This window comes from Calliopsis andreniformis, chromosome 6 (assembly GCF_051401765.1).
Source record: "Calliopsis andreniformis isolate RMS-2024a chromosome 6, iyCalAndr_principal, whole genome shotgun sequence".
Taxonomy (NCBI): Eukaryota; Metazoa; Arthropoda; class Insecta; order Hymenoptera; family Andrenidae; genus Calliopsis; species Calliopsis andreniformis.
The window spans coordinates 5769825-5796458 of NC_135067.1; the positions used below are offsets into that span (position 1 = coordinate 5769825).

Below are 26634 nucleotides of genomic sequence, written 5' to 3' on the forward strand. Positions count from 1 at the left end.
TTATATTGTTATATTATATTATTAGATATACAATATCTAAAATACGTGTTTGTTATATTTTTTTTTTAAATTGAAATAAAATTTCTGCTTCTATTTCATAAATATTCACGATCTAGTAATGAGCTTTTTTCCTTATGCATATTGCGGGATTTTTACTACTTGTTAATATTTAACTTTGAAACTTTTGAATACGAAATATGCGTCACAGGCAGAGTAACATTCTATTCTTTTCATTAAATAAGTTTCTGAATATTTAATTATAATTTAGACATGGTTACATTCTACTGTTTGGAAAATCATTGGTGAATCTTTATTAAAATCTATTTAATATTACCAGAGTTAATAAGCTATATTTATACTGTAAGTTTATTTTATTCTAATTGGCATGAGTTTCGTATAATTAACAATTATACAATTATACAAGTATTGTATAATTGATAGTTGTTGGATCAGTGTTTTGGATCAAGCTAACGATTAAAATTCTATTACTTTATGTGTTATACATAGTGTTTCATATCATGTAGACATAAGTTTAGTAATTAATAACCATAAAAAAATAATAGGTAAAAAGCGTATAAAAACATAGAAATTTCATTTTAATTGTAAATTACCTGCAGTTTTGTACTTCATTATTTTTATACAGTACATTAAGTCCCGATATTAAGTTTATGTGTTCTGAAACATTAAATCATGAAGTAATATGTACCTGTACATTTTATACTAATGTTATATACACATACGAATGAATACATCAATTTGTTTTATATTATCTACAAATGAATTCAATAAAAATAAAAAATAACTTTTCCAGAACCCACTTCATATTGTACACTTCGTTACAAAAATATAGATTTTCCAAGTTTATTACAAGATTCAATAGATATTTCTTAGAAAAGAATTCCATATTATGCTTTTCACGACTCATATTTCAAATCTTTCTTAATATCGTGTATTAGTATACCTACAGTTTTAAATAAAATTTACTCAATCCTCAATGTAACTACGTACTCTAAGTTTCTACGTCTCTAAAATTCTTATTTAGTAAAATTTTGTTGAAATACAATGTTCTATTACGTTCCCTAGCTTTTTAACGTCGCTAAAAGATCGCTCCCTAATTAGCCCTCTCCTTACTCCATCTTCTAACGGTCACTCCTACGTAAACGGTAATTAGTCTGTCATCTCAACTGAAACAGTAAATGCGCAGACACTCGGACACGTGGCAAGGTTGAATAAATTGCTCGCTCCCCTTCACGGACGAAGTCGAGCAAGAGTTTGATTTCACGCATTCGCTCCACTCGCTTTTCAATCTGAGCAGATTAACGTCAACCCAATTTCGAGCCTAAGGGCGAGTAGACAAACAGCAGAGACATCCTTCGCTTTGAGATCAATTTCGCGTTACGCTAGCTTTGTGTCGGGAACATCGCTTTTCTCGACAGTCCCTCTCAAACTCGACGCTACTCGATATCTGCTCTCATTTTAACCTCGGGGTTACTGAGGTACATTTTTATCAGGTGCTAGAGCAGAGTGCAATAAACCCCGATCTCTAAACTCCATTAAGAGTGAAAATTCAATTTAGAAGATTGATTCTTCGAAGGTGTATTTTATGGAATGATGTCAAAGCAATGTTCAATCTAAAAATAAATAATTCAAGAACTGGATGACAGAGTAGTTTTATAAAAATTGTAGTTGACATATTCGAAGTATGCAATGCTATTTTAGTTTATTAAAGGAAGTATCTTCTAAAATAATAGAGAGGTAAACAAGAAGTAATGGAATCTACAATAAAATATGTAGGTTACTACCTGTAATTGGATGTACAGATGAAGTCCCAAGAGCAGAAATATTACTCTTAGCTATTTGGACTACCCTAAATTATTTGAGCATCTCTATGTATAGATACTTATTTATAATATCAAAGCAATGTTTAATCTGCAGATAGATAATTTAAGAACTGGATGATAGAATAATTTCATAAAAATTGGAGTAAGCATATTCGAAATATACAATACTACTTTAGTTTATTAAAGGAAATATCTTCTAAAATAATAGAGAGATAAACAAGAAGTAAATGGACTCTACAATAAAACATGCAAGTTACTGTTTGTACGTGTGTATAGAGACGAAGTCACAAGAGGGGAAATATTCTTAGCTATTTTGGCTATCCTAAATTGTTTGAACATCTGTATGTATGGATACTTATTTAACTTGACTACCACAAGAAATATTAACGATTGGCATTTTGAATTTGAACGTACACAATATTTTTTTAAAGGAACTATGACGCAAGATTCTATTCACAAGATTGTTTTTTTGTTCTTTTTTTAGATTGCAATTTCTTCGAGAATGTTTTTCACTTGGTCTTATTTTTGTTCAAATTTATAAAAATAACAGAGGTACCAGTTGCGACAGAAAAAACCTGTTACCAAAATTTTTGGATCGGCTATTTCTAGCACCATCTGTGTTTTAACTGAAATAAGATTTTGATTTGCTTTATACACTGGTATAAGTGACTAATATTAAATTACTAAGCAAAAATTTCATTACTATTTTATTTCCTAGCTTTCAAAGATGTTAATCCCTTAAAGTATTTAAGATAAATAAAACACACGTGCCTTTAAAAATGATGTAAAATAATATCAAACTACGTACGTTGTTGAACCATCAAATATCTGTGTTTAGTTATAACTTAAACATATTGCTTGGTAGCCACAGAAAAGGAAATCAAATTTTAAAAAATGTGAATATAAAAGACGTGAGCATAATACAGAATTGAGATTCAGAACTTCAAACTTAAAGTTCTTGAAACTCAAAATGTGTGATTTATGTTTACCTTTAAAGCAACAAATATAGGTACTTACACAAAAAGTATACAGAAAATTGTATATTTAAAATTGTATACGTACAGAAAATTACAATAATATCCGTATCAACATGTAAAAGAGAAAATCATAAATCACTTTATGTTTATAAATATAAATTAGGAAATATTTAAAAAATTTAGTGAGCTTCGTTTACCCCAATAATCAGAATCCACGAAATTGAATAAAATAATTTTCTATCGCCCCATAATAATTAAAATTACGCTGCACCCCATCTTATTAACGCGTCAGATTAAAGTTCCCTCCTCAAACAGAGATATTCGACGCGAAAGGGCGACTCGCCGAGCGAAAACCAGTTAGAAATGCGCTCAGTTCCCCCGTGGATTCGTAAGCTAATATCGCCGAGGATCGTGGCACCGTCACCCAGTAGCCGATACAGTTCACCGCCATGGAAAGTCCTGCAGGCTACGATCGAGAAAAAAGTGACCACGCCGAGTGAAATAGAAAAATCGAAACCACCAACGCCGCGATCGACTTCTACCGCATATACTTTTTTTAATGCATCGGTTCGACGATTTCACTATCGAAGCCAATACCGTTCGCCGACTTCCCTCCCTCTCGCGTGCATACAGGCACGTATTGCACGCTTTCTCAATAGCTATAATAATAATGAAACGTTTCGAATTCAACACGTTAGAGTGAATAGTAAATTGAGACGACAGCCTAGGATTCCTTATTTATAGGACATTTTTATGATATTTGAAAGCTCCTTAAGGTACACTCGTGTTCAGTTACTCATGTACATTTCAGTGTTATTAATTGTAGTAGCATTCCTCGAATAAAGTAGGAAGTTTTACTCTAGTTAAGGTTAGATGAAATTGATCTGGATCTTTTGAAATAATTTTATTTGAAATATTATTTTTAAACTGCGGATGTTTAAGCAAATTCTTGTTTACATTAATATAAGCAAATAAGCGGATTATAATTAAAAATTCATTTTATCCTCCAAATATTATGAAATGAACTCTCGATATTTTGTACGCTTTTGTGTATTATATTATGATCACTATACTTTTCTTACATACTAACATTTTTCATAAATGCATAAAAATCCGCAGTATTATTATTATAGTTATTTTATTTTGTTACGAAGAATAATTTTGAATATAATCATTTTACTATCTGAAATAAACAGTTGAATATTCTATGCTATAAATAAATCTACCAGACAAAGTGAGATTATTTTGATGAATATTTCCTTTTTAATAAAAAAAAATGTACTCGTCTATGATACAGCACACATTTACAATCTATAGAACACATTATAACGTTGAAGCATGCCATTAAAAAATCATATGTCAACATATAGGAAAGATAGTGTTTCTCGTTGTGTCTGACTAATACGGTTACTTCTACTGCCTACTGTTATGAATCAGAAGTTTCATAAATGCATGTTCATATTTCATGGAGTGAATACAGACGCTAAAGCAAGTGAGAAACGTCATATGAGTATATGGTTCTACATACCTTAGGCTTCCAGTTATGAATAATTAAAGAAAATGACGGAACTGTCCACCTCACACCTCAGCGCGCACATCTACACACTTTGACACTGACTTTCGCACTCACTCGAAAATAGTCTGTTGTGAACACATAAGATAATGTGTAACACAGTTTCTAAAGTCGTCACTCGTAACTTATTAAAGAATTTCAAAGTCAAGACCCGGATTTTAGGTTAAATGTATATTTGGTGAGCTCCAAAATGAATCTAACACTTCTGCTATTTCAGGGGTACAACGAAACCTTCGTAGGTTGGAGAGGGGTCACGTCACGACATCAGGGATGGGGAAATCAACATTAAGAAATTCTGTCACGGATGTCATTGGCTATTGAAATTTCTGGGAATTTCTATTGGTAGTTTCATTTCTTTAGAATGCTTCTACCACCCAGGGTAGGAAGTTAAGTGGTCAATATTTTTTCGTCACCGTCATAAAACTTACTCGAAACCGTTTACAATATCCCGTAAAATGATAAACCTATCAGACCGAAAGTTGTAAAAAAGTTATTTGGCAACAGAACTGACAGTACGAAGCTAATGGTAAGTAATAAAACTATAGGGGACGGACTGAAATTAAAAGCACGTATCCTGCCATGACATACGTAGTTTTAAATCCATTTTTTATCCTTTGTTGCAGATTGCGCATATTGTTCACTCGCGTTGAATGCAGAATATATTTAAAATGGCTTCGAAAATAAAAATCCAACGAATTTAAATCAAGGATGGTGGAAGTCGTACGATAAGGCCACACTGGCCTATCCATTAGTTCACGAAGATAGGAAATTCCGTAAAAGAAATGAAAATAAATATCTTATTTAACCCAGATGGGAAAAGTGTTCCAACATTTTCTTTAACCACCCATAACTCAAAGATTAAGGTAAGTAGGACGTATGTTCACTTGACATTTTTTATTGACTCCAGTGTGTCTATAAATTCAGCTTCCAATGTGTGGAGATATAGAGGTGAAGGTGAGTTTGTGGACCACGGTAGTATGAACCAGGTCCTTATTTCTTTAATAACTGCTGGGATATGTCAGAAACTGAAGTAAACACATCAATTGATGTCCTTTAATACTTTCAGGCAGAACTGGCGCGATTCTAAAAAGTTTTTCATGATGAGATTAATTCATATGTTTCTCATATTAACTAACAAATGTTAAATGTTAATTATAGAAACATAACTAGTCACAATATTGAGCTTCAAAATGTTGTGTATTTAGTTATTTGAAACTATCTTTCTCATGTCGACATTTCTAAATTCGAAATTATTCTGAAAAATGGTAGAAGGTGGTAATATTTTCCTGGTGATGCTGTTACTTTATCATGTTCTGTTCTGTTCTTTTCCTTTGTTTCAAGAATGAGCTCATTCCTTATACCCTGGATCTAAAAGTGACCCTTTTATTTATAATGTTTGTCAAAATAGAAAACTTTCATTAAATATCAAACTTATACAGAATTTCATTAATTACAAGAAAAAACTTGTTTTAATATTAAAATACGAAATCCGCAAAAGAATCATTTTAGCATTTTATACTTGCTCAGCTCTGGTCCATGTTACCACTCCACTTTCTAAAACCATGTTTTTGACACAATTTTGTAAAAGCGACATAACTTCAAAATAGAGTAAGTGTACCTAATACTAAACAGTACCTAATATTAGACATCAGCTATATCTTTAACAAATAAAATGCAACATAATGGCCAAACTGCAAAAGTAAAGAAGGCATTTCCTACTATCACTTTGGCCATTTGCTCGCTGTTTTGCATTTCATTTTTTAAGGACATGACTAATATCCAGTATTAGGTACACTTACTCTAGTTGAATTTAAAATGATACATTGTCTCAAATTTATGAGCTACCACTTTCATCTTTCGTTCACCCAATTTTTATATATTTAATATATCTTTTCTCCTCAAAACACAAAAAGTGGCCCATATTCCCACCTTCTCTCCCTTTCATAAATCATCTTGTATACCATCCTGTATGCAAAAGGACCCAACAATAGCGCAAGAGCCTCGAAGCAGTGCCCTCCTCTCGCCCATGGAAAATGTCATTCCCGTAACACAATTAATTCGCTCGGAAGCTCCTCGAAGGTTTTCCTTTCCGAACGAGGAGAGCTTCCATCCGGTATTCCGTCGGTATCGGATACTTCAGCAAAGGACACGCGAGGCAGCAGGATGGACGGCGATATTAACGTCGGAGCTCTCTGAGATAATGCAATTCCTAGCGTCTGGCAGGATTTTCGGCCCTGTCAATTACCGAATAAAGCGACACCGCCGCGACTCCTCTACCTATCCCAGCTATCGTAGGTCGCGCGCGTCTCCAGAGGACGTTGAACCCTGGCCCGATACCACTCGGCTGCCGTCGATTCCTTGAATCCTTCCACGCGTCAGACACGCCACTTTTCCACCCGCGGTCACAGAGAGATCCCCCGTCCGTCGACGACAGATTCGTCGGATCGAGGCGCAATAATTTCGATTCCGAGCAATTTCCGCTGGATGGTCCAATTTCTAATTAAGCCTATGGATTCCGTTGCGGCCGATCGATCCCCCTCGTAATCGCGCACCTCCAATCTCGACGGGGGATATTAGCTGGTGGATTTTCCGCGGCGGATACACGCCGATCGACGACCTAATGACGGGTCGACGAGCTGATCGATGGCCCGCGAGAATTTCGATGGTTTAATCGGCTGCGTTTTGTTGTTCGATTGCCGAGGACTGTGCGCCGTTTTAAATGTGCTAATAACGAGGGGAGGCTTCGAGCATCTCCGCTTCCTATTTTTATCTGCTTTTTGCAGGATGACGACGTAACAATGCGTTCTATGGTTTAGGGAGGAGTAATGGAAGAGTAATTGCTTATTCCAGGGAATAAAAGGTTAATCATGAAGCTAGCTTTTCTATGTTTTTTAATTCTATGGATTATTTTTATTGAGAGGATAGGGCGTAAGAAATTAGATCTATCTTTTTTTTTATGATAGGTATATGTGTTAGTGATATTATGTTAAAGTTTGTATGGGAAAATATTACATTACTATTATTATTATTTTAGTATTATTCATTGAGAACATCCATATGCATATATATAATATTTTAGCCTTCAGTCTTTTTGTGTGGAAAGTTTCATCAAAATTAGTGTCTATCGGGTGGATGATGTCTTTCATAAGAAGCACTCTGCAATATTTCGCGAGTCTTCGTTGTCAATTAATTTCAAGTGCTCTATCGAAAGAATAATAATTATATTTTAACACGTCGGCTGTCATGCAATTTTCCACGTTCTTCATGCACATGGATGTTACTAAAAATATGAATATGTTATCATTCTATAATGTAGGATTTGTTATGTCATCTTATCATTATTTAAAAATTAATACCTAGTAAAAGAACAGACACTGATCATCTTAAAAATATTATAATCTCAATAATGTTTATATAAATTCATATTATCATAAAAGCAACTAAAGGACAGACATTAAATAAAGTTTATTTTACTCCCCAAATATAATAACGTGCATTTTACTTTCGAAATTTGTAAATGTATTTTTGCGTATTATGTGCATTTCCCCAAAAAGACCAGCATATTATAACTGTACTTTATTGAAAAAATCTCTTAATATAATGCTAAAAAGCCTAAAATAGTAGTTTTCAGTTTTTCCAAAACCTCCTTGATTTTTTGAAAACTAAATATACTTGAGTTAAAAATTGGCTTTTAGTGCAGGAAATATGTGTGTGAGTACGATTTTATTTTGTAAAGAAAGGGTGTTTATCAGGGGATACCTAGAAGATTTCAAGAGCTTTGACTAAGCCATAGATTCTTCTTATAAATGGCCTTTCAACTCTCTTGATACCCACAAGTCAATATATTGGCTTCAGCATATTGCCTAGAAATATCTTGAATCAATGAATCGTCCTCTTTTTGCTTTTAAGGGATCACGAATAACTGTGGAAATGAATACCAATAAAGTATTCATGGTATTTTTAAAGAGAAGTCTCTTGACTTTATCAAATAAATTGAATTTCAGAAATTATCGATGAAGTTAAAAGAAAATCAATATAATAACAAAGACCTATGTCAAAATGATTTATATTTTCATCTTTACTTCGAGTTTCAATTAACAACCATAGTAAAAGCTGACAATTTATTACAATAATTTTTCCGTTTATTAAAAGGAATTTTAATTTTATATATTTTTAGATCTGCCAATTTTAACGCGATAATGATGACACTAAACGAGTCACTAAAATAATTTGAAATAGCTGAAGTAACTGTTTCTATTTCAAAAATTATCAAAAATTAACTCAGTGTATTTCTGACTTATTTCTTTTGTCCAAATTCCACATTATATTATTCACAATAAATAAACACTAAATAAATGCAGTACTATTCAGATCATTTACTGTACAGTATTTAAGGTTACGAATTAACACGTTCATACGTGCACTGGACGTGTATTCAAACATTCGTCTAAAAAATACCTATCGCTAATTGATCTTCCAAATCAATTCAATAACTGATTAAGGTACTTATCGATCATTGACCTACCGCTGACCTGCCAAAAACGGGTAGGATCAACAATAAGCTATTTATATTACTAGCAATGCACTTGTGGAACACAAAGTATTTTTGGACCAATTGTACACAATCAGTGATCCGGTTGAAACAACTTATATATAGAATCTCGCCAGCTTGGACTTCAATAACATCGACCTCCTTCTGAGTTTCCTCGTGCTTCTACCAATAGCGTTTAAAACGCTTTATCACGAAATACATCTTGCCAATCTACCACAATTCTTTTTTCTTCCCTATCTTCCATCATTCATCTTTCCTTCATTCTGACGGAAAAGTTCTTTCCCTCAATTTTCAATTCTACTTTATATTCCTCCTACAGATTCCCCTCGCATTCACCAGAAACTTGCCCTCGACAATAAACAATAACAATAACCGTAGATGAACATTAAAAGGGATTAAGAACCCTTTCATCCCTGCAGAAGGAGAATCCCAATGCGACCCAGACATCGACCCACTCCAGCATCAAGAAACGGAGCAAGGGAAGGAAAAGCGATTTCGGCGATCCAGCGCATTATCCGCGAAACAACGTTTGCTCGACCAACGAACAGACCCCTCAGAAGTTCGAATTAAAAAGCTGCTCGCCGTCCATCTCCCCGTTCGTCTATTTACCCGCCGAGCTGGGGGCGAGATCCTTTCGCGTGAATAGACGATAGAGGCCGATTCGCGAGATCGACTGGAACCTGACCAGAGCTGAAAAGAATCCAGCGAGCGGAAGCAGACGCGCGTGTCTATCTCGGTCACGGAACGTACGCGCAGCGGGCGACTAGAAAAGTTATTCACCTCGAATCGATCCGTCCGATTGTCGAACCGATGAAAGCCTGCCTAAGTAGTTAATTGGTCTGCTGCCCGATACAGGCTACCCGCACTCTTTTGCTCGGCTCCCATTCCGCGCCTTCATAGCCCCCCCCTCGGCATCCCCTTCGCCACTGTTCTCCCATTCTCATTCTCGCTTCCTCTCCCCGAGGAGCAATAACTGATAATTAATCCGTGCCGCTGCGTCGCGTATTAATCGGATCGTGGAAACGGAAGGACGCATTCTTTTCATCTGGCTCCTCTGTTCCCCGTGAACTCGACCGAGCCAGACGGGGCCAGGAGCGAGGAACGGGTCACGACGCAGCCGATAACGAGATGTTTGCCTTCTTCACAAACGGGCCGAACAACGGATGGAACGCGACACAGGGTCCCTCGCGCCTTGTCTAGGCAGACGAGCGAGATCGATAGCGGCGAGGAGTTGGTGCCTACGCTCATCGAGCCGTGATACCGCTTACGGGGCGAATTTCCACGGGACCAGGCCCTCGATTATTCATAATCAGAATCGCGACAGAGCGTCCAATCGAGACGCGGGACTTTGATCAAAGATGCCACGATCCGACAAGACTCGAGCCTCCGTCTTCCGCTTTCCCATCGAGCTCGAGGGGGCCGCCGTCGTGGGAGTAGCGTGCTCATCGATTTCGCAGTCGGAGAGAGCCAGCCTTCCACTCGTTTCTCTTATTCCCCTTTCCGAGTGCCGAATCGAAGGCCAATGTCGGCCCGAACGCGACCACTATTTCTTTCGGCGAGATCGTGAGTGACTCGAGGACTCTGAGACTAGTACGGGACCTGGCGAGGATACCAGGAGCCCTGGAAAGCTGACAAGGGATGTTTCTGACTCTCGATTTTTAAAACGGTTTTCTACTGTAACACGTGTCTTCTTAGGTTTCTTTTGCAGCTTTTTATAAATAAACTGTAGAATCTTTTGGTCGTTAGAATTTTTATAGATATTTATTTATATTTCTGGAAGATTCACAAATTTATTCTAAAAAAACTGAAAATGGAGACACTGTCATGTAATTAATTATAAAATAAATCTTCTTGAGACTTTCATGATATATTATAATCTACTTAACATATTGACTTTTAAGAATTAATGAAAATTTTTCAATCTATTGGTAGGTAAATGGTTTGAAGAAAATGAAGTAATTGATGGTGAAACTTCAAAGTACCGCCATTTCTTTCTTTTATTCGGGCAGATGAAGTTGTTAAACTCATTCAAATTAAGAACTTTCTTAATTTTTTTTTATTTCTGACAAAGAGAATAATTGAAATCAGAGAAATCTAAATACTCTTTCTTAAGTGATTGCATTACATTTTCTTCAATTTTAATTAAAGTTGTATACTAGTATTGAAATATAAATAAATATATACACAAATACTGACGAGCAGAAGTTTTCTGATTTGTTTGTAAATAAAAGGCAAAGGAAGCTTTAAACAACATGTTCTATAGTAGAAAACCCTTTTCATGAGTTTTAGCACAGTGATAAAACTTACAATAAAGAAGCTAAATAGTGATATTGGACTTTAGATATGTAACAAGAAATTTAAATTTGATGTATATCTTAAGACATTCAATTGTTTCAAAATTACATTTTAGCACCTTAATTTACTTAGAACTCAGAGTTTATCTACTTATACGACATTTGATGATTTACACTACATTCTAACTTTTCTAATAATATTTACACAAGAGTTTATATCCAATATGCTATGAAAATTCTGTTTTTAGGTAAGATATACTGAAGAAATATTGATTTACCCATTAGTATTACAAATATCATACCAAACCTACTTGCTAATCCATCGGGTACTAACTTCGACTCTGTATTCAAAAAGCCAGGGACAAAACCGCTCGTGCCACGCGTTTATTCACCATAAGCGTGCCCATTAACATAACTACAGCTCTACAACTTCAGCATAAAGTATCTCCTGAACTATTAACCGTCCACACCTAAAACCCTATATCACCAGGTTCAGTATTTCAAGCCCTATCGCTGTGCAGAAGCTCATTAAAAAGTGAGAGTTACATCTCTGGTGGTTCCCTCGCGAGCACAGTGCACTGGCGACTCTGCGAGGGATCTACTTACTCTGGAGGAGGATTTCTCCAGCGTTGAGTTCCAAACCACGCCATCAGGCATCGACCGCCTCTGGCCTGAAACAAGCGAAGCACTCTATGAATTTTGGCGGTACCGCAACGAAGGGGGAGGCGGGTGCGAGGCCAGGACGAAGCTGGCGCAAGCGGAGGCGAATAAAGCCATTCTCAGCGTTCAGGGGATTCGATCGCGTCCCTCGAGACCGGCGTTTACGCTTATTACGTAAGCAACGGGATAGTACGACTGGCAACTCTGCCTAGATCGTGCATATTTTAGCAAAGTGCTGCCACTTGAGACTCGCTCGCGTTTTTTCCCAACTGAATCTCTTCAGCCACGCTTGCCCGATGCTCGAGAGCCGCCCAGCCCACCCCATCCTACTCCATTTCATCCCGTCCCATCCCGACGAGTCGATCCTCGCTGTTTCCTTCGTTGAGAAACACAGCCTGCTTCCCCTGTTCATTTTTCTTTTCAATCTCGCCGAGGTAGAGGCGTTTCTTTACCTCTGGCAGTGTCGTCTGACAATGCAACGCGATCGCCAGCCCTCGTGTCACGCAGATCGAGGTCTCGGTGCGGATTATAGCTCCACTGCGAACGCGTGCAAACTACCGAGCCCGTACAGTTGGCGACAAAATATTTTCCTAGCAGAGAGGCAGCGCCAATACGATCAATCGCGGGTCTGGAAGAAACTGGTAGGATCTGTTACTAGCAATGCGCCTAGGTTAGAGCGTCAGGTATTTTTTGGCCGACTATACGCCAGAGTGGCGGACTCGAGAAGCCACGCGGAATCGCGGTAGATCGGTTAGTTATGAAAATTTTTTGCGAACGCAGCGAAGCAGACGCGAGAGGGACTCGCAGTTTCAGCAGTAATACGGCCGCTGCTCCTCGAAACGCGTGCAGGCTACCGTTTTTCCTTTTCCACTTTGCGTCCCTCTCCCTCTGGCATCCACCCCTTTGCCGTTTCCCTCCGTGCTCTCCCCTCACCGGCCATATCTGTCTGTGTTGGCGCTTTAGCTGCTACTCCCAACGTCGCTATCATCCCCCACCCACCATTCTTTCCACTTTCCCCTTTCCCTTTTCCACGTTTCACTTCACAACCACGCTGCTCCCTTTCCCTCTCCGTCTGCTCCCCTCCCACTTCTCCTTCTCCCACCCCTTCGCGACGGACGAGGCGGTCTTCTTCTCCTTTTCCTTCTCCCTGCTCCTGACCTTTTCTATTCAAGAGACGTGATTGCAGCTTGCATATTTTACGAGACCAACCTCGAACCACGCACTCGTTCCTATCCATCCATCCGCGATGGATCCATCTGTCCGGCGTCGGCATAACCTAACCTTGCACTTTCCACTGCACTGCCAAGATTTACCCTTTCGCACGGCCTCTCTTTCTCTCTAGCAGATACTTGTTTGTTGCAATCCCGATCGTTGCGCGACCCCGCGTCTACCCCGAGGTTGCTCCCCTTTCCTTATGTAACCAGATTTCATCCCCACCTAGCCTCCGCGCTGGCGAATTTCTCGAGGAGAAGCGTCCTGGGGAGTGCAGCCTAGCTATCGATCGAACTATCGTTTTTCTTCGTTATCGCGTATTTGAGGCCCCTTAAAGGTGAGTTTGTCTGCATGCCTGCTGCCGCGTGATCTGTTTCCACCACCTGCTGTTACTAGCTGAAGCCAATCGCGGAGTATTTACGTAGTGACTGAATTGTTAGCGTGACTAAACAATTGCTTTGAAATCTCGGGCAACGTGTAGTAAGGACTAAGTAGTTGACATAGATTTTTGTACAGTGGACATCCAGAATAAGCATTAACCTATAGTGATCGAGATATGCAGAATTCAAACTTGTCTTGATATTTTTCTATTGTAAGTTTGAATAACAAAACTGTAAGCTGTTTTATACATGCATTTCATAAAAGCTAATATGCTTACATAAAAGTTAAGATCTTCATTTTAATTTAATTGCAGCTCCATCAGAAGCTATATTAGAGAGGATATAAATTTTTTCTTATCATGTTTTCGTTATTTTAGTAACTTGGGCACTACTTCAAGCACCACTTTTGTATAATTGACGATGAGGTTTCTGTAGGATAAAATATGAACAGTGGTGTTGAATCCATCTAATCGTGACTGAGAAACTGCTAAATAGTAAAGTTTATTCTCATAAACTATAAAAGTTTTAATGAACTACAACTTGGACTATGTTTCATATTTTTCTTCCTCTTTCTTCGGTTGTTCTTCTTCCTGCACTGAATGGGTTAACAGGCGCGACCGAATTCTATTCATTTACAACTTTTGGAGTATAGATATTTATGTGTGTATTGAAATAATCAATTCAAAATACTTGATTGAATTAAATACTAACACACTGAATAAAAACACGAGAAATATATTTCAAAATATAGTTGAAATAAGTTTGTGTATATCAATTGTAAAGAATAACATAGTTTCTGCTCATTATAAACTCATGGCTATTTGTATTATTTTTTAAAACTGTTGTTCCTTTTTTTCTGAGTATCTCTTTTGGTAAAGTAAATTAGGTTTGTCAATGTATGTATGTTTTATAAAACGTGTATTTTATATTTTATAAGTTCGTTGCTGGGAACAAGTTAGAAGACCATAACAAGGAGTACCTATGTGAGCAAATGTTCCTTTCTAACTATCTTGCATAAAACCTGTATTATTCTTTTAATGCCGATATGTTTGCCCAGAGACGTTATTAATAATTTACGATTCACTATAAGATATGAATTAATATTAGTAAATATTACCCTTAAACTACCCTTAAACGTTACATAGTGCTTACGTACCATGAAAATATGCATAAATAAAAGATTCTTCACCTCATTCATATGTTTATTTCTATTTCTATATCCAAGTTTAATATTTTTGACATGTTATGATTTAGGAAATAGATTGTTTAAACCACACCGTTTACACAACAATAAACAAAACCTTATAAAAAAGTATTTAGAAAAAGATTCAACAAATTAATCTATAAATGAATTAGCATCACACAAAAACTCCATATAACGAAAACTATCATACCTATATGCAAATGGTGCGATTTAGATAACTCTCCCCTATATGATCAAACGGACCTCATCGATAGGCCCCACTGGCTTCTGCCTCCTCACAGTTGGCCAACATGCCTATGCATCAGTGACACTGTCCCACGGTATGTACATACATACATCCTGCTCCACCATATGTCTGTCGCTGTCTAGAAGGCGTTCGTTCATTGACATAACAGGCCAACGCACACGAAGCGATTTTATCGCGGTTTTACTCCGCCATGGATCAAATTTGTAAAGAAAACGTCACGTTAGTGACACATATATGACGGACTCCTACAATAGCGATTTCTCAATGAAAATCGAAATTCACATGTGATAAATCAATTGTATAGCATCGATGTTCAGTTTTTGCACGCAGATCAATTTGAAAATTCAAATTTGAAAAATTCAATCATGTCATAATGTCATTTCATACTGATACGCGATTATTAGGAAACGAATTTTTATCCAAATCATCAGGCTCGTCCTTTAGCTCATTTAAAACAGAAATATGGCTACGTCTTTGTTTCTTCTTTAACTAGTTTTTTATCCACTTGGAACGACTTTTACGTGTATTAGACACTAAAGAGATGGCACTCTGATACTTCAATCATGGCACAACACAGACATTTTTTCTCATTACTTCGTTCTGTGGCGCGATGCACACGAGCGATATTCTGACGCACGATCTCGTTGCGATCATACGTCTGTCCTCGTTGTTTGTAATTGGGAAACCAAAGAGAAACATATGACAACGCAGAACACGAGCAACTGATGTCACACCGAATGCCGATACGTCGGTTCTTTCTCCTCACGTGTTAACGAAGATGTGCAGTTTCAATCGTAAGATTTTGAGACATCACTGGATCAAAACCGCTGTAAAATCGCTTCATGTACGTTGGCCTAATCTGCCACGATAAAAAACCACCCCTTACTCGCGATAGTGGAGCAAGTTTGATCGATAACGACGGCTGCCGCGATACAGTTGAATCGGCATACGCGGCGACGGGAAAAGTCACCCAAGCGTCGTCGACAAAGCAAAAAAGGAAACGGGCCCAGGCGTAGAGGAACAAGGGGAAACGAGGTGTCGAATAAAATGAGAAAGGGAGACAAGAGATAAAAGGGGCTCGAAGGAGGGAGATGCGAATGGGAGAAGGGAAGAAGAAAGCCAAGGGGAAACGAAGGGAATCTGCATTCTGGGGCGTCACTATGGAGATTTGCTAAGTCGGGGAGCCAGAGGTCCAACATTCGGGTATCCCCGCGACTCGTCTATCTCGGTTCCCGATGCTCCAGCCTTATCCCGATTCTAGTAATAACATTGGCTCGCGAAGCGTTCCTTCGCCCTGTTTAATCTTCGACCCCCTACCACGCGATCCCCATCTACCACCCCCTAATCTTCGCTGGTGATGGCGACCTGTCGACGACGTTGCGTCTTCTGGTCGAAAACAATTTTCGAAGCTGATTTTGATCCTAGTCGACGGACGTTGACTCCACTTTGCTCTAAGTGTCTAGCTTATACAGGGTGACGAAAAGGGGTTTGATGCTTTGAGTGCTTGTAGATATTCGGATGATCAATATTTATTGTCGATGTTTTTAGTGTTGATGTTATTGAACGTGCGAGGAGATGGATTGATGGATTGTCAATGGCTTGTATGATAGAGACTGTTGAAACGAGATGAGTTTGGGGACTTAGAGTATTCGTCGAGAGGAATAAAAATATTTAATTAATGAAAATCGTGAGTTGAGTTCTTGCTGCAACTGATACAGATTTTTTTATTGAATGTTGATGAGAAATATTTTCTGTGTCTTCCTTCGATTTGAATACGACATTCTTTTGTACAGTTTTCTGCTACCGTACTGCGTGAAAGTAATGTATCTAGAGAGTAGTACTTTTGTTTTCATTGAATGTTCTGTGAAAAGACTTACGTTAGCGAAGGATCGTGAATACAGAAAGCAAGTTTTACATTGAAAAGACGGATTTTAGGATCTTTATTGATGAAGCTAGTTTTACTCTGCCTTGAGAAAAGAAGGTACATGCCTCTATAGTCTTAGATTCCAGACTTTTTAACAACCAGTATATACATTAAGGAACTTAATTTGGATTGTTCCATAAGTAATGTTGTCATTAATTTCATATTCAAAGAAGCAGAGATTTCGTGAAATGGAACCACGAAAGTTATGTGGTTTGATAAAAACAGAAGTACTTATTCAAATCAATATTTTTTAATCTTCTTATCGGCAAAAGTAAATAATCCCATCATGCAAAAAATTGACTACATGGGCAAACTATAATAGTCTATCTCATAAATCTAATATTAAACACTCGTGCAGACTGACAAAATACTGGATGCTTAAAAAAGTGTTGATACTTATGAGAAAAGAACTTGTTTTAGAAATTAAAATTGATAACAATTTATCACACATACAAACTGTCTACATAAGTAATATATTTCTAAAGCATCTTGTGTAGTATTAAATTAACTACTTCTTTGGTTTCTTACTTTATTTTTCGTAACAACGAAGCTCAAAAAAGTATTTATACAGGTTTCCTGTCAGTAGAATATAATGAATTAAATGCAAAATCAAAAACGATTAAATCTTCAGTAAATGTTCATCGTGCCATGTGATCTACTGTTTATCACACTCGACAATATTCATTTGACAATAAATATTGATTGTCTGAGACCCCTTAGGGATGACACCAAATGATGGTGCTAGCGCAGAGATTATAGCGCATAATGCAAATTGAACCTACAGGGAGACAACACTACTTATGTGCAAAAGTTGGGAAACTCTCTGCTACGAGTGCTTGCTTCAACTACCATTCAACTGTATTTACTCTTCTCGAATCGGTCACAGTAGAAATTTATCCCTTCGTTTATCCTGTATTCATAACTCCACATTGTATTTTGGAATAATAACGTATACAGATGATAGTTGACATTTTGGGCTACATGTATAATCAGATTTTCATATTTATCTCTACAGTACTTTGCAAACATTTTTTTATAGTAATGGCATTCTTTACAGAAATGTTTCAATTAGCTTGTGAAGTCCTTATTTTAAAGTTTATAATTCTGACAATCTTACTATGGTCAGAACACATAAAAGGAAAACAATGCAAATTAAGGTGGCCACAGACTATTTCATTAAAAAGATACTTAATTGATCAAAAATGAGATTTGAATAGAAACACAACATACTAGACTTTTTAATACAAAGTACGTTCCCCTTTGACAGTATATCAACAGACTTTGCTACATATAAAAATTTAAGATGAGTACTGTATTCACATTAATTCGTATAATACACATTTTCATAGAACGATTAAAAATTATACGACATTTGAATAACAAATAAAAGAAGATAATAAAACAAAAGTTGTTTAATAAATATACATGTTTCCCATTATGGACATTCAACTATTGCTTTATTTAATCTTCTTAAAATAAGCACAATGTGTTTTCTCCAAGTGAATTTAATGTTGTGAATATAACAAGGAGTTTATAATGAGGAAAAATTGTATTTCTGATTTTGTTTTATTTGTCAGTTATACGTTTTCAAATATATTTAAAAAGGTTCCAGACCTCTCTAACAAGCGACACACTACGCATCGACCGCTTCAAATGGCAACTCATAGCTCACGTTTCTATGGGATTTCAGTAAAGTTTCAAGTAATAAATTGCATGTCGTCCAGCACAGCGACCATGTTATATAATCCTCATATCTAAAGTTTAATACTCAGTAATCGACGATATTAAACACATTATTCACATAAATAACGTGCTTCAATTATTCATGATACTTGGGAGATTTATTACCTTATTCGAAAATAAAGCAAGAACGTAGCTATACAGAAACACGCTTTTCATCTCTCTGCTATTGACCACTAGATTATTAACTCTTAATTGTTAAAGGTAATCTCAGGAACCAAATATGTTCCATTAACTACCCGCCAAAATTACCTTTTAATAAGCATATCGTAAAATGTAATGAATTCTAATTTAGTTCTATAATCTGAAAGAGGGGTAATATTCTGATAAACTTTTCTCTCGGTAAAAGCTCACTACTTGGAATCACTTGAAAGCTCTGAAAATGTAAGAAACTCGTTTCTACGAAGAATATCGATTAAACTATTTCTAACTTTAAGATTTCAGCAGTTAGATAAAATGTACGTCTTCTTGAAATCTTGAGTATTCATATATATGTGTACGTGCTTTTAGTAGTGCTAATAGCGACTCTTTTCGTTAAATATTTCACAAACAAAAGCCATTATCATTAGACAGACCGTCTGTTAGTTAAGTAAATTATTTACTGTTATTATCTGAATTTTTAACATTTAATTGTTACATTCAAATGCTATGGCAATGATTATTCAAACATCTTTACTTTAACTTATTCATTAATTAAGCTACCTGTACGTTGCACATGAAATTCATATGTCTCTTTTCATTAAATTGAAATATTTTACTTTGCCTCGAAAATCCCTATTTCAAAGAGATAGCGAATAAACACATCATCACTAAAAAAGATAAAAAGAACTCCAACAGATCTCATGCAACAACATTCACTTCCATTCGTGGTATGGATATAGAAATTCAATTTTCTACAATTTAATGTAAAACTTTTATTATCAAAATCTCACGTAAAATGAAAATTGTAAAGAAAGTACCTATTTTATCAATTTCCAAATTAACAATATAAATAGCTTTTACAGAAGACAAAAATGTAGAATACAATATACTAAAAAATATCCCCGATTTTGTTACTTTTGTACTTTTTGTATGCCACTAAATCTTAAGCTTTGAACCTTTCATTTTACTTCCACTTCCCCCACAACTTTACCTCGCCCGTCAAGACCCGAAACCCCCAGAACTTCTTTATCTTCCCCGCAAGCCAAGTCACATTACGCTAACCCGTATTTCCGAATCACCCTGTACGCACAGATACCATCCCCAGCCAAATAGCTGAAAGAATCCTGGCGCCACGCGTCTTCGCTCGAGGAGACGATATAACCACGAATGGTCGTACGAGTTCGAGGTACATAAACGTTTGAAAGGTAAGACGTATCGAAGGAACTGCATCGACCGTATGAATGGAAGAGGGAGGGGGGGCAACCAGTGCCAACGCTCATAGGCGTGCAAACGAACGAACTCTCTTGATCGTGGGCGCTATATCTGTCGGTGATTCTGTCGAAACTGCCACGCGAGGGGCCACCGTCTCGCATGCAAAACCGACGGGCCGAATAACCGGGAAGAGCGTTTCGAACTCTGGGACGACGTTCCGTCTCTGTTGGGGATCGATATCCATCGCTTTGGCACGAACGCGGGGCGCACGTTCTCGGGGAAACCAATTCGACCTTTCGTGCCCCGCGAGATGTAGTACACAGTATTTCGCGAATCGATTTTATCGATACCCGAACAATATCGCGCCGCTAACTGTCAAAGCTTGCGCGGGTCGAACGTGTCACGGAACACCATCTCGATCAGATCCCGATTCTATTTTTCTATTCTGCGAGTAGGGGCCAGAAATGGATTCAAATATTTTAGACTCTGCAGCTGGGGCTGGTTTTTGGAGCTTCACACATTTATCTTGGGAAATGAATTTTGTATTTTGTTTTTTACGTTTTGTTTTGTATTTTATTTTGTATTTCGTATTTATTACATTTTACTTTGCATTTTGTCTGTTACATTTTATTTCATATTTTGTATTTTATTTTGTACCATAATAGAATTACAGTAAAAAGTACAGGCAACTAGGTTTAATTAAATTTTACTGAAATTTACTGTGAAAAGTTTTCTAGTCGCTAACTTAAGACTCTGCAGCTGGGGCTGGTTTTTGGAGCCTGACACATTTATCTTGGGAAATGAATTTTGTGTTTTGTATTTTGTTTTTTACGTTTTGTTTTGTATTTTATCTTGTATTTTGTATTTTATTTTGTATTGCGTATTTATTACATTTTACTTTGCATTTTTTCTTTTATATCTTATTTCATATTTTGTATTTTATTTTGTATTTCGTATTTATTACATTTTACTTTGCATTTTGTCTTTTATATCTTATTTTGTATTTCGTATTTATTACATTTTACTTTGCATTTTGTCTGTTACATTTTATTTCATATTTTGTATTTTATTTTGTACGATAATAGAATTACAGTAAAAAGTACAGGCAACTGGGTTTAATTAAATTTTACTGAAATCTACTGTGAAAAGTTTTCTAGTCGCTAACTGAAAGTGCGACTAGAAATGGGAGTAAGTAGAGCCCGAATGGTCAGAATACATACTTATACATGTATGTAGAAACGTTGCGTTGAAGAATTACAATTGAGAAATAATATTTTAGGAAAATGTCGCCGACCTTGCTATTCATTATTTAATGGCGAAAATTACAAATATAAAAACATAAAGCCCTGTCTAATAATAATAAAACTGGTGAATAAGCAGACTACCCTTCTACACGAATGATTTAGTACTACGGCCTCGTAAATGCAGCGCGGTCGTAAAAACAGTAGGACACTGCAGTTAATAGCTGTCGCGTGCCTGGATAAACGAAAGTGCCATAAACTTTGGTTTCGAAGAAAAAAACCTGAGTCAGGGTCATCGAAATAATGTACTACGTATATGTATATGAGATAGGTAGGTATACTCTTAAACGAAACGAATGTTCATACTTGTTCACACTTACATTATGATTTATAATTGTCAGAAATATTAGAGTAGTATAAATGACTATCCCAAGACAAGAAAAACTTAATAATATTTTTGCGTTATAATATCCTAAAATAAAATGCTGCATACGAGTATGAGGACCCCTACATCAATGAATGTCGCAGGTCACAAATTAAACCTTTATAGTCGTTCTACAGGGTGTTTCATAACATGTGGGACCTCTTTTTGGAATTGACTGTATGCTTAAAAACGACGAAAAAGAGTCATATAAACACACGTCTTATCTTTCGTCGTTTATGAGATATAATGAAATTTCTATTTTAATTACCTTTACAGAAGATGCTCAAAATGACCATCTTGCATTTGAAGACAAACCTGCACTCATCTTGTCATCGATCTGGTTACTCTCTTTATCATTTCTGGTGTTTCTCGAATTTGTTGGAAGCTTTGCTTTATTCTATTTCGTAGTATTTTAGCATTTTCAATCGATGTTGCGTATACAACAGATTTTAAATGTTCCCACAAATGATAATCTAATGGATTCAAATTCGGAGAACGTGCAGATCATGGAATAGAATCTCTACAACCTAGCCATTTATTTGCAAAATGTTGATTTAAAAATTGCCTAGTTCAGCGACTAAAATGCGGTGGAATTCCACCATGCATAAACCACGTACGAAGTCTAATATCGACTGGAATTTCCTCTAATACTTCGTGTAAACGTGTGCTCAAAAAATCAACGTATTTTCTGCTTGTTAGTTTCTCATCAAGGAAAAAAGATCCAATTAAAAATCGTGTTTACGAACTATTGCGGTTTATTAGAAGAGTTTATTAGAAAGACATATGTTTATATGACTATATTTCATTGTCTTTAAGCATACAATCAACTCCCAAAGTGGGTTCCAAATGTTATGAAATACCCTGTATAGGCTGTAAACAATATACGTTCCAATATTTTAAAAGTTGTACGTTGCCCAATCTGCTCTATTTTTCAGTAATAATCCACTAAAATTAAGAGTATAATTTTGAAACGAAGAGTAGTTTGTGGACATTGGTAAGACAAATACATTCAACTATAATAAGATCTCGATTATCCAGCTTATCAATGAGATTCACACTTAAAGCACTCTTCTACTAGTAATTATATTTTATTATTTACGCGAGATTACTGTTAAATGACAATTCAAATTCCAATCGATAATATTCTGTACTCTTATTGGAGGTACACTAAATAACGGCAGCTCCAGAATAAAAGAAGCTGCGAATAATTGCACCCAGTTAATCGAGTATCTATTGTAGGTAGTTGAGCTAGGTAGCTGTTCGAGAATGTGTGTGTGCTTGGAAGGCCCTTACAATTTCTTATTGTAGTGAACAGGTCAGGGTTTTTGACCGAGATTTAGTTTCACAGGTCGCCTCATTTCTGCGAACATCGTGGATATTGAAAACTCCAATCAGTCAGCTTCACTTTAATCCTTAAACAAATTCAAATAAAAATAAATAAAAATAAATGAAAATCTTGTTAAACTAAATCCTCTTTCCCTGGATACCTACATAAATATCATACTGTATGCACTAGGATTTTAGGTGCAAAAAGACTTAACTAAAAATCAATACCTATGTAGGCAATTTAGAGAAGTAGCAGAAAACTTAGGCGACGACAGAGGTATGGTGACCAGATTGGGGAGCAGATGTCGATTTATGAGGAGAACGTGACTTCCGACAAATTCAAGAATTCGGGAACGGTTTATGCATTAAGCGTTTTACTGTGGAAGATCTCCGAATTTGGCGGGCTTCATTAAGGGGATTGGAATGGCCAGAGACTGGTCATAAAACATCTGCACCCCAGACAGGGCCTTAGGTAGCCGACAGGAGTCCAGGTGGATGTACCCCACGCGATCTATGTTCCCTCATTTCACCGACTCCAGAGGGTGGATATTTCCGAAAAAAGATTTGACTGGGTGCCGAAAAGACAACACCTTCAGGAAAGTGAGGACAAGAACCCTAGCTCGTCGGCGACGAGGCGATTAGTAATTTTCCCAAGTCACGAAAAGTGGAATCTGTATAGAGTTGCGTCTAACAATTTTATCCATAATCATTGTACGCCCTATTCTAATATATTTCTTTTAATACTATCTTCTTCAAAGAATTGTGATTTCGAAGAACCCCTCTCCATCCTTACACCTATAGAAGACAACAAAGCATCCCACGTGAAAAAATCTCATATGTTTGATCCTCAATCATGATTAATCAGCGTCAAATTACAAGGAACGAGTAACGAAAATCATTAAGGATCGCCTATGAAGAAGAATAGTTTCTAAACTAGAAAATTTTGAGCCGTCTTACTGGATGATCAGGAACACTAAAAGACGTCAATGACGAACCTCGTTAAAAGCGAGATTTCTGTAACTACAATTACTCTGGTAGCCTTAAACCATTTTCGTTTGGATTAACCTGGTCCATCTTCTACTCGACTCTCGGTTCAACGATCGATTGATCGAAGGATCCGATCACGCAGTGCAATCTGAACGTCTTCCATATTTCTGTGTACGATTCCAAAAGAAATTGAGGGAAAATTGGATAAGGTGGCCGCGTCTCCGCCCCCTCCGAAATTAGTTTCGTTTCGGTGCTCCCCGATCAATGATCACACGCTGGAGCAAAGCATCTCCACGTTCCTTCGCCCGAATCCCACTTCACCTCTGATCGTAACGACGGGCCTCCAATCTCCCGATAAGCGTCAGGTTTTCCGCCTCAACGACCGGCCGATGTACGTCTCCGAAACGAGACGATATTTTACAACCAGTAACGATTTGTGTTGATGGAAGAATTCAAACGATTACTGCGGCAAAGAGTTCTGCGAATTTCCTGGATGTGACAGTGTTGAGCCTTGTTTAGATTAGTCAAGTTACTGGAATTCAAGCAGCTTGAATGTAAGTGATTTGAAGCGACTTGATCAATGTGAATCTGTTATTTTACTTGACTTGAAATATCCCTTCAAGTTTCTATTTTGTTTAAGTGTGTTCACGTTAGTCAAGTTAGTTGAATTCAAATGACTTGAATACGAGTGCTTTAGGGCAATTTGACAAATGTGAACGTGTTATATTACTTGACTTGAAATACGTGTTAATTGATTGTACAATTCAATTAAGTATAGCATGTGCTGGACCATAGTTCCCTTTGGGAGAATTTTGACAAATAATTTTTCAGTACTTATAAAACACGTAAGAGCTATTCAGTGTAGACAACACAAACTTTCTAATGATACATAGAATTCTAGCTTTTCTTTGTGGTTGTAAAAGTGGTTGTACCTCCCTGAAGGATTAATTCAATTGTAAATCATGTTACAAATAACAAAATAAATGTATGTTAACGCGCAAAAGATTCTTTTAAGCGAATACTTTCTAGTGTTAAATATGACTATGAAATTTTATTTTTTTATTCACGTTCTTTTCGTATACATTTTGTGTACACATTTCGCTATCACTAACTAACCTCTTGTTTAAAAAATTCAATGGAATTCCATAACGTTTATAATATAAATACTCATATGATTGCGAAAAACCTCACTAAAGTAATTGCAGAGTAAATAGTAAAAACTGAGTATGTAAAATAGAATTTGTTAGGATTATATCTATGATAGTAACAATCTAGAATTTAAAATATAGAACCTAGAATTTTTATTTCTAAGAAGAAGAAAGTACATTAAAAGAATTTATTTACTTAAAAATAATGATTTAAGAAGGCACAAGACCATAAGACAACACTGAAGTTGAAAACTTTAAAAAAGACATGTGATTTATTATTAGGTCTTAGGTCACTTTGCCTTAAAACCACAGATTAATGGTTAATTTTTCCCAGGGTGGAGATTACATTGTATCAATTATTAAACCGGCTGCTTGTTGATGCAAAAATGCCCTCGATCCCTTTGCGCCAACGACGTTATGGTTCCTTAGGGAAAAGAAAAGACAGTTTGATAAACAGGATACTATCTTTTTAGCCTTGCCGTTATGAACTATTCAGTGTCCTTTTTTCATAAGTGTATCGTTATTTTACTGCAGCGTCGTCGTTGATCTCAGATCGTGAGGTTATAACGAGAATATACTGGGGAAATACACACGCGCGCAATGTGACGTTAACTAGACATGGTGGAGAAAATAGAACAAGGGAAGCACCTTTTATTAACAAGTAATGTTAAGACAGCGCTATCACATACAATTTTTGCGAAATAAACCGGTTTTTGTTTTCATAATCTTGGAAAATTGTTTGAACCAAACCATGAGTTTGACTTTTATGATTTCTCTGTCGTATTTTCGAAAGAATATGGTCTTTCCCTTCCTATAATCCTATAACATGTTATCAATAATAAGTTCATACATTATGAAGTACTCGTTTTTTAAATTGATTATTGATGATTCATGTTCATCTTGTGAAAGATGAGACTATAATCAAATATTTTCAATAAATAATAGAAACAATAGTGTGCTTTTGACAAGTAAACATCTTAAAAACAGGTAACTACAACTGTAACACACAAACTTAATTCGAGTGTGTCCAGATGTGCTAGACACTTCATTAAAATAACCAATTATAAGTATACAGCAGCTCTAATAGTTAGAAATAAACTAATTTGTTAATGTTTTCATTTATTCATAAAGAGCTATACCTACACTTTCAATCGCAAACGTGTAAATTAATATTATCCATAATTATGTAAATGTGGCTGTCACCCACAAACAGATGATGTAACAGATACGTTAACCCCTTGAAAGCGACAGGTACCTGACTCAATTGAAACACTGCAGACGTGTCTGGTAATAATAACTAAGGGTAATATCTGGTTACCTAAGTTTACCTAAGTAAGTAATAGTTATAATCTTATTCATATAATCATAGTAAGTAATAGACATAATTATATTTTGTTACTTTCCTTAGCGTAACTGACTTCAAATTTCAGAAATATCCAAATTTCAAATATTTAAATTTTCTAATTATCAAATGTTCAAATATTTAAATTTTTTAATTATCAAATGTTCAAATATTTAAATTTTCTAGTTATCAAATATTTAAAATTTCTA

At 36.2% G+C, this 26634-nt stretch overlaps 1 protein-coding gene across 3 annotated transcripts in view; it reads right to left on the reverse strand.

The window, feature by feature from the left end:
• Nucleotides 1-26634, reverse strand: part of LOC143180522 (uncharacterized) — a 125987-nt gene that overhangs the window by 75804 nt on the left and 23549 nt on the right. For 2 of the 3 annotated variants that reach the window (XR_013002141.1, XR_013002140.1), the window contains exon 3: nt 11844-11908. The exons of the other annotated variant lie outside the window; for it this stretch is intronic. The gene's annotated coding sequence lies outside the window, so the exon portion shown is untranslated. The remainder of the gene's footprint in view (nt 1-11843; nt 11909-26634) is intronic. 3 annotated transcript variants of the gene reach the window in all.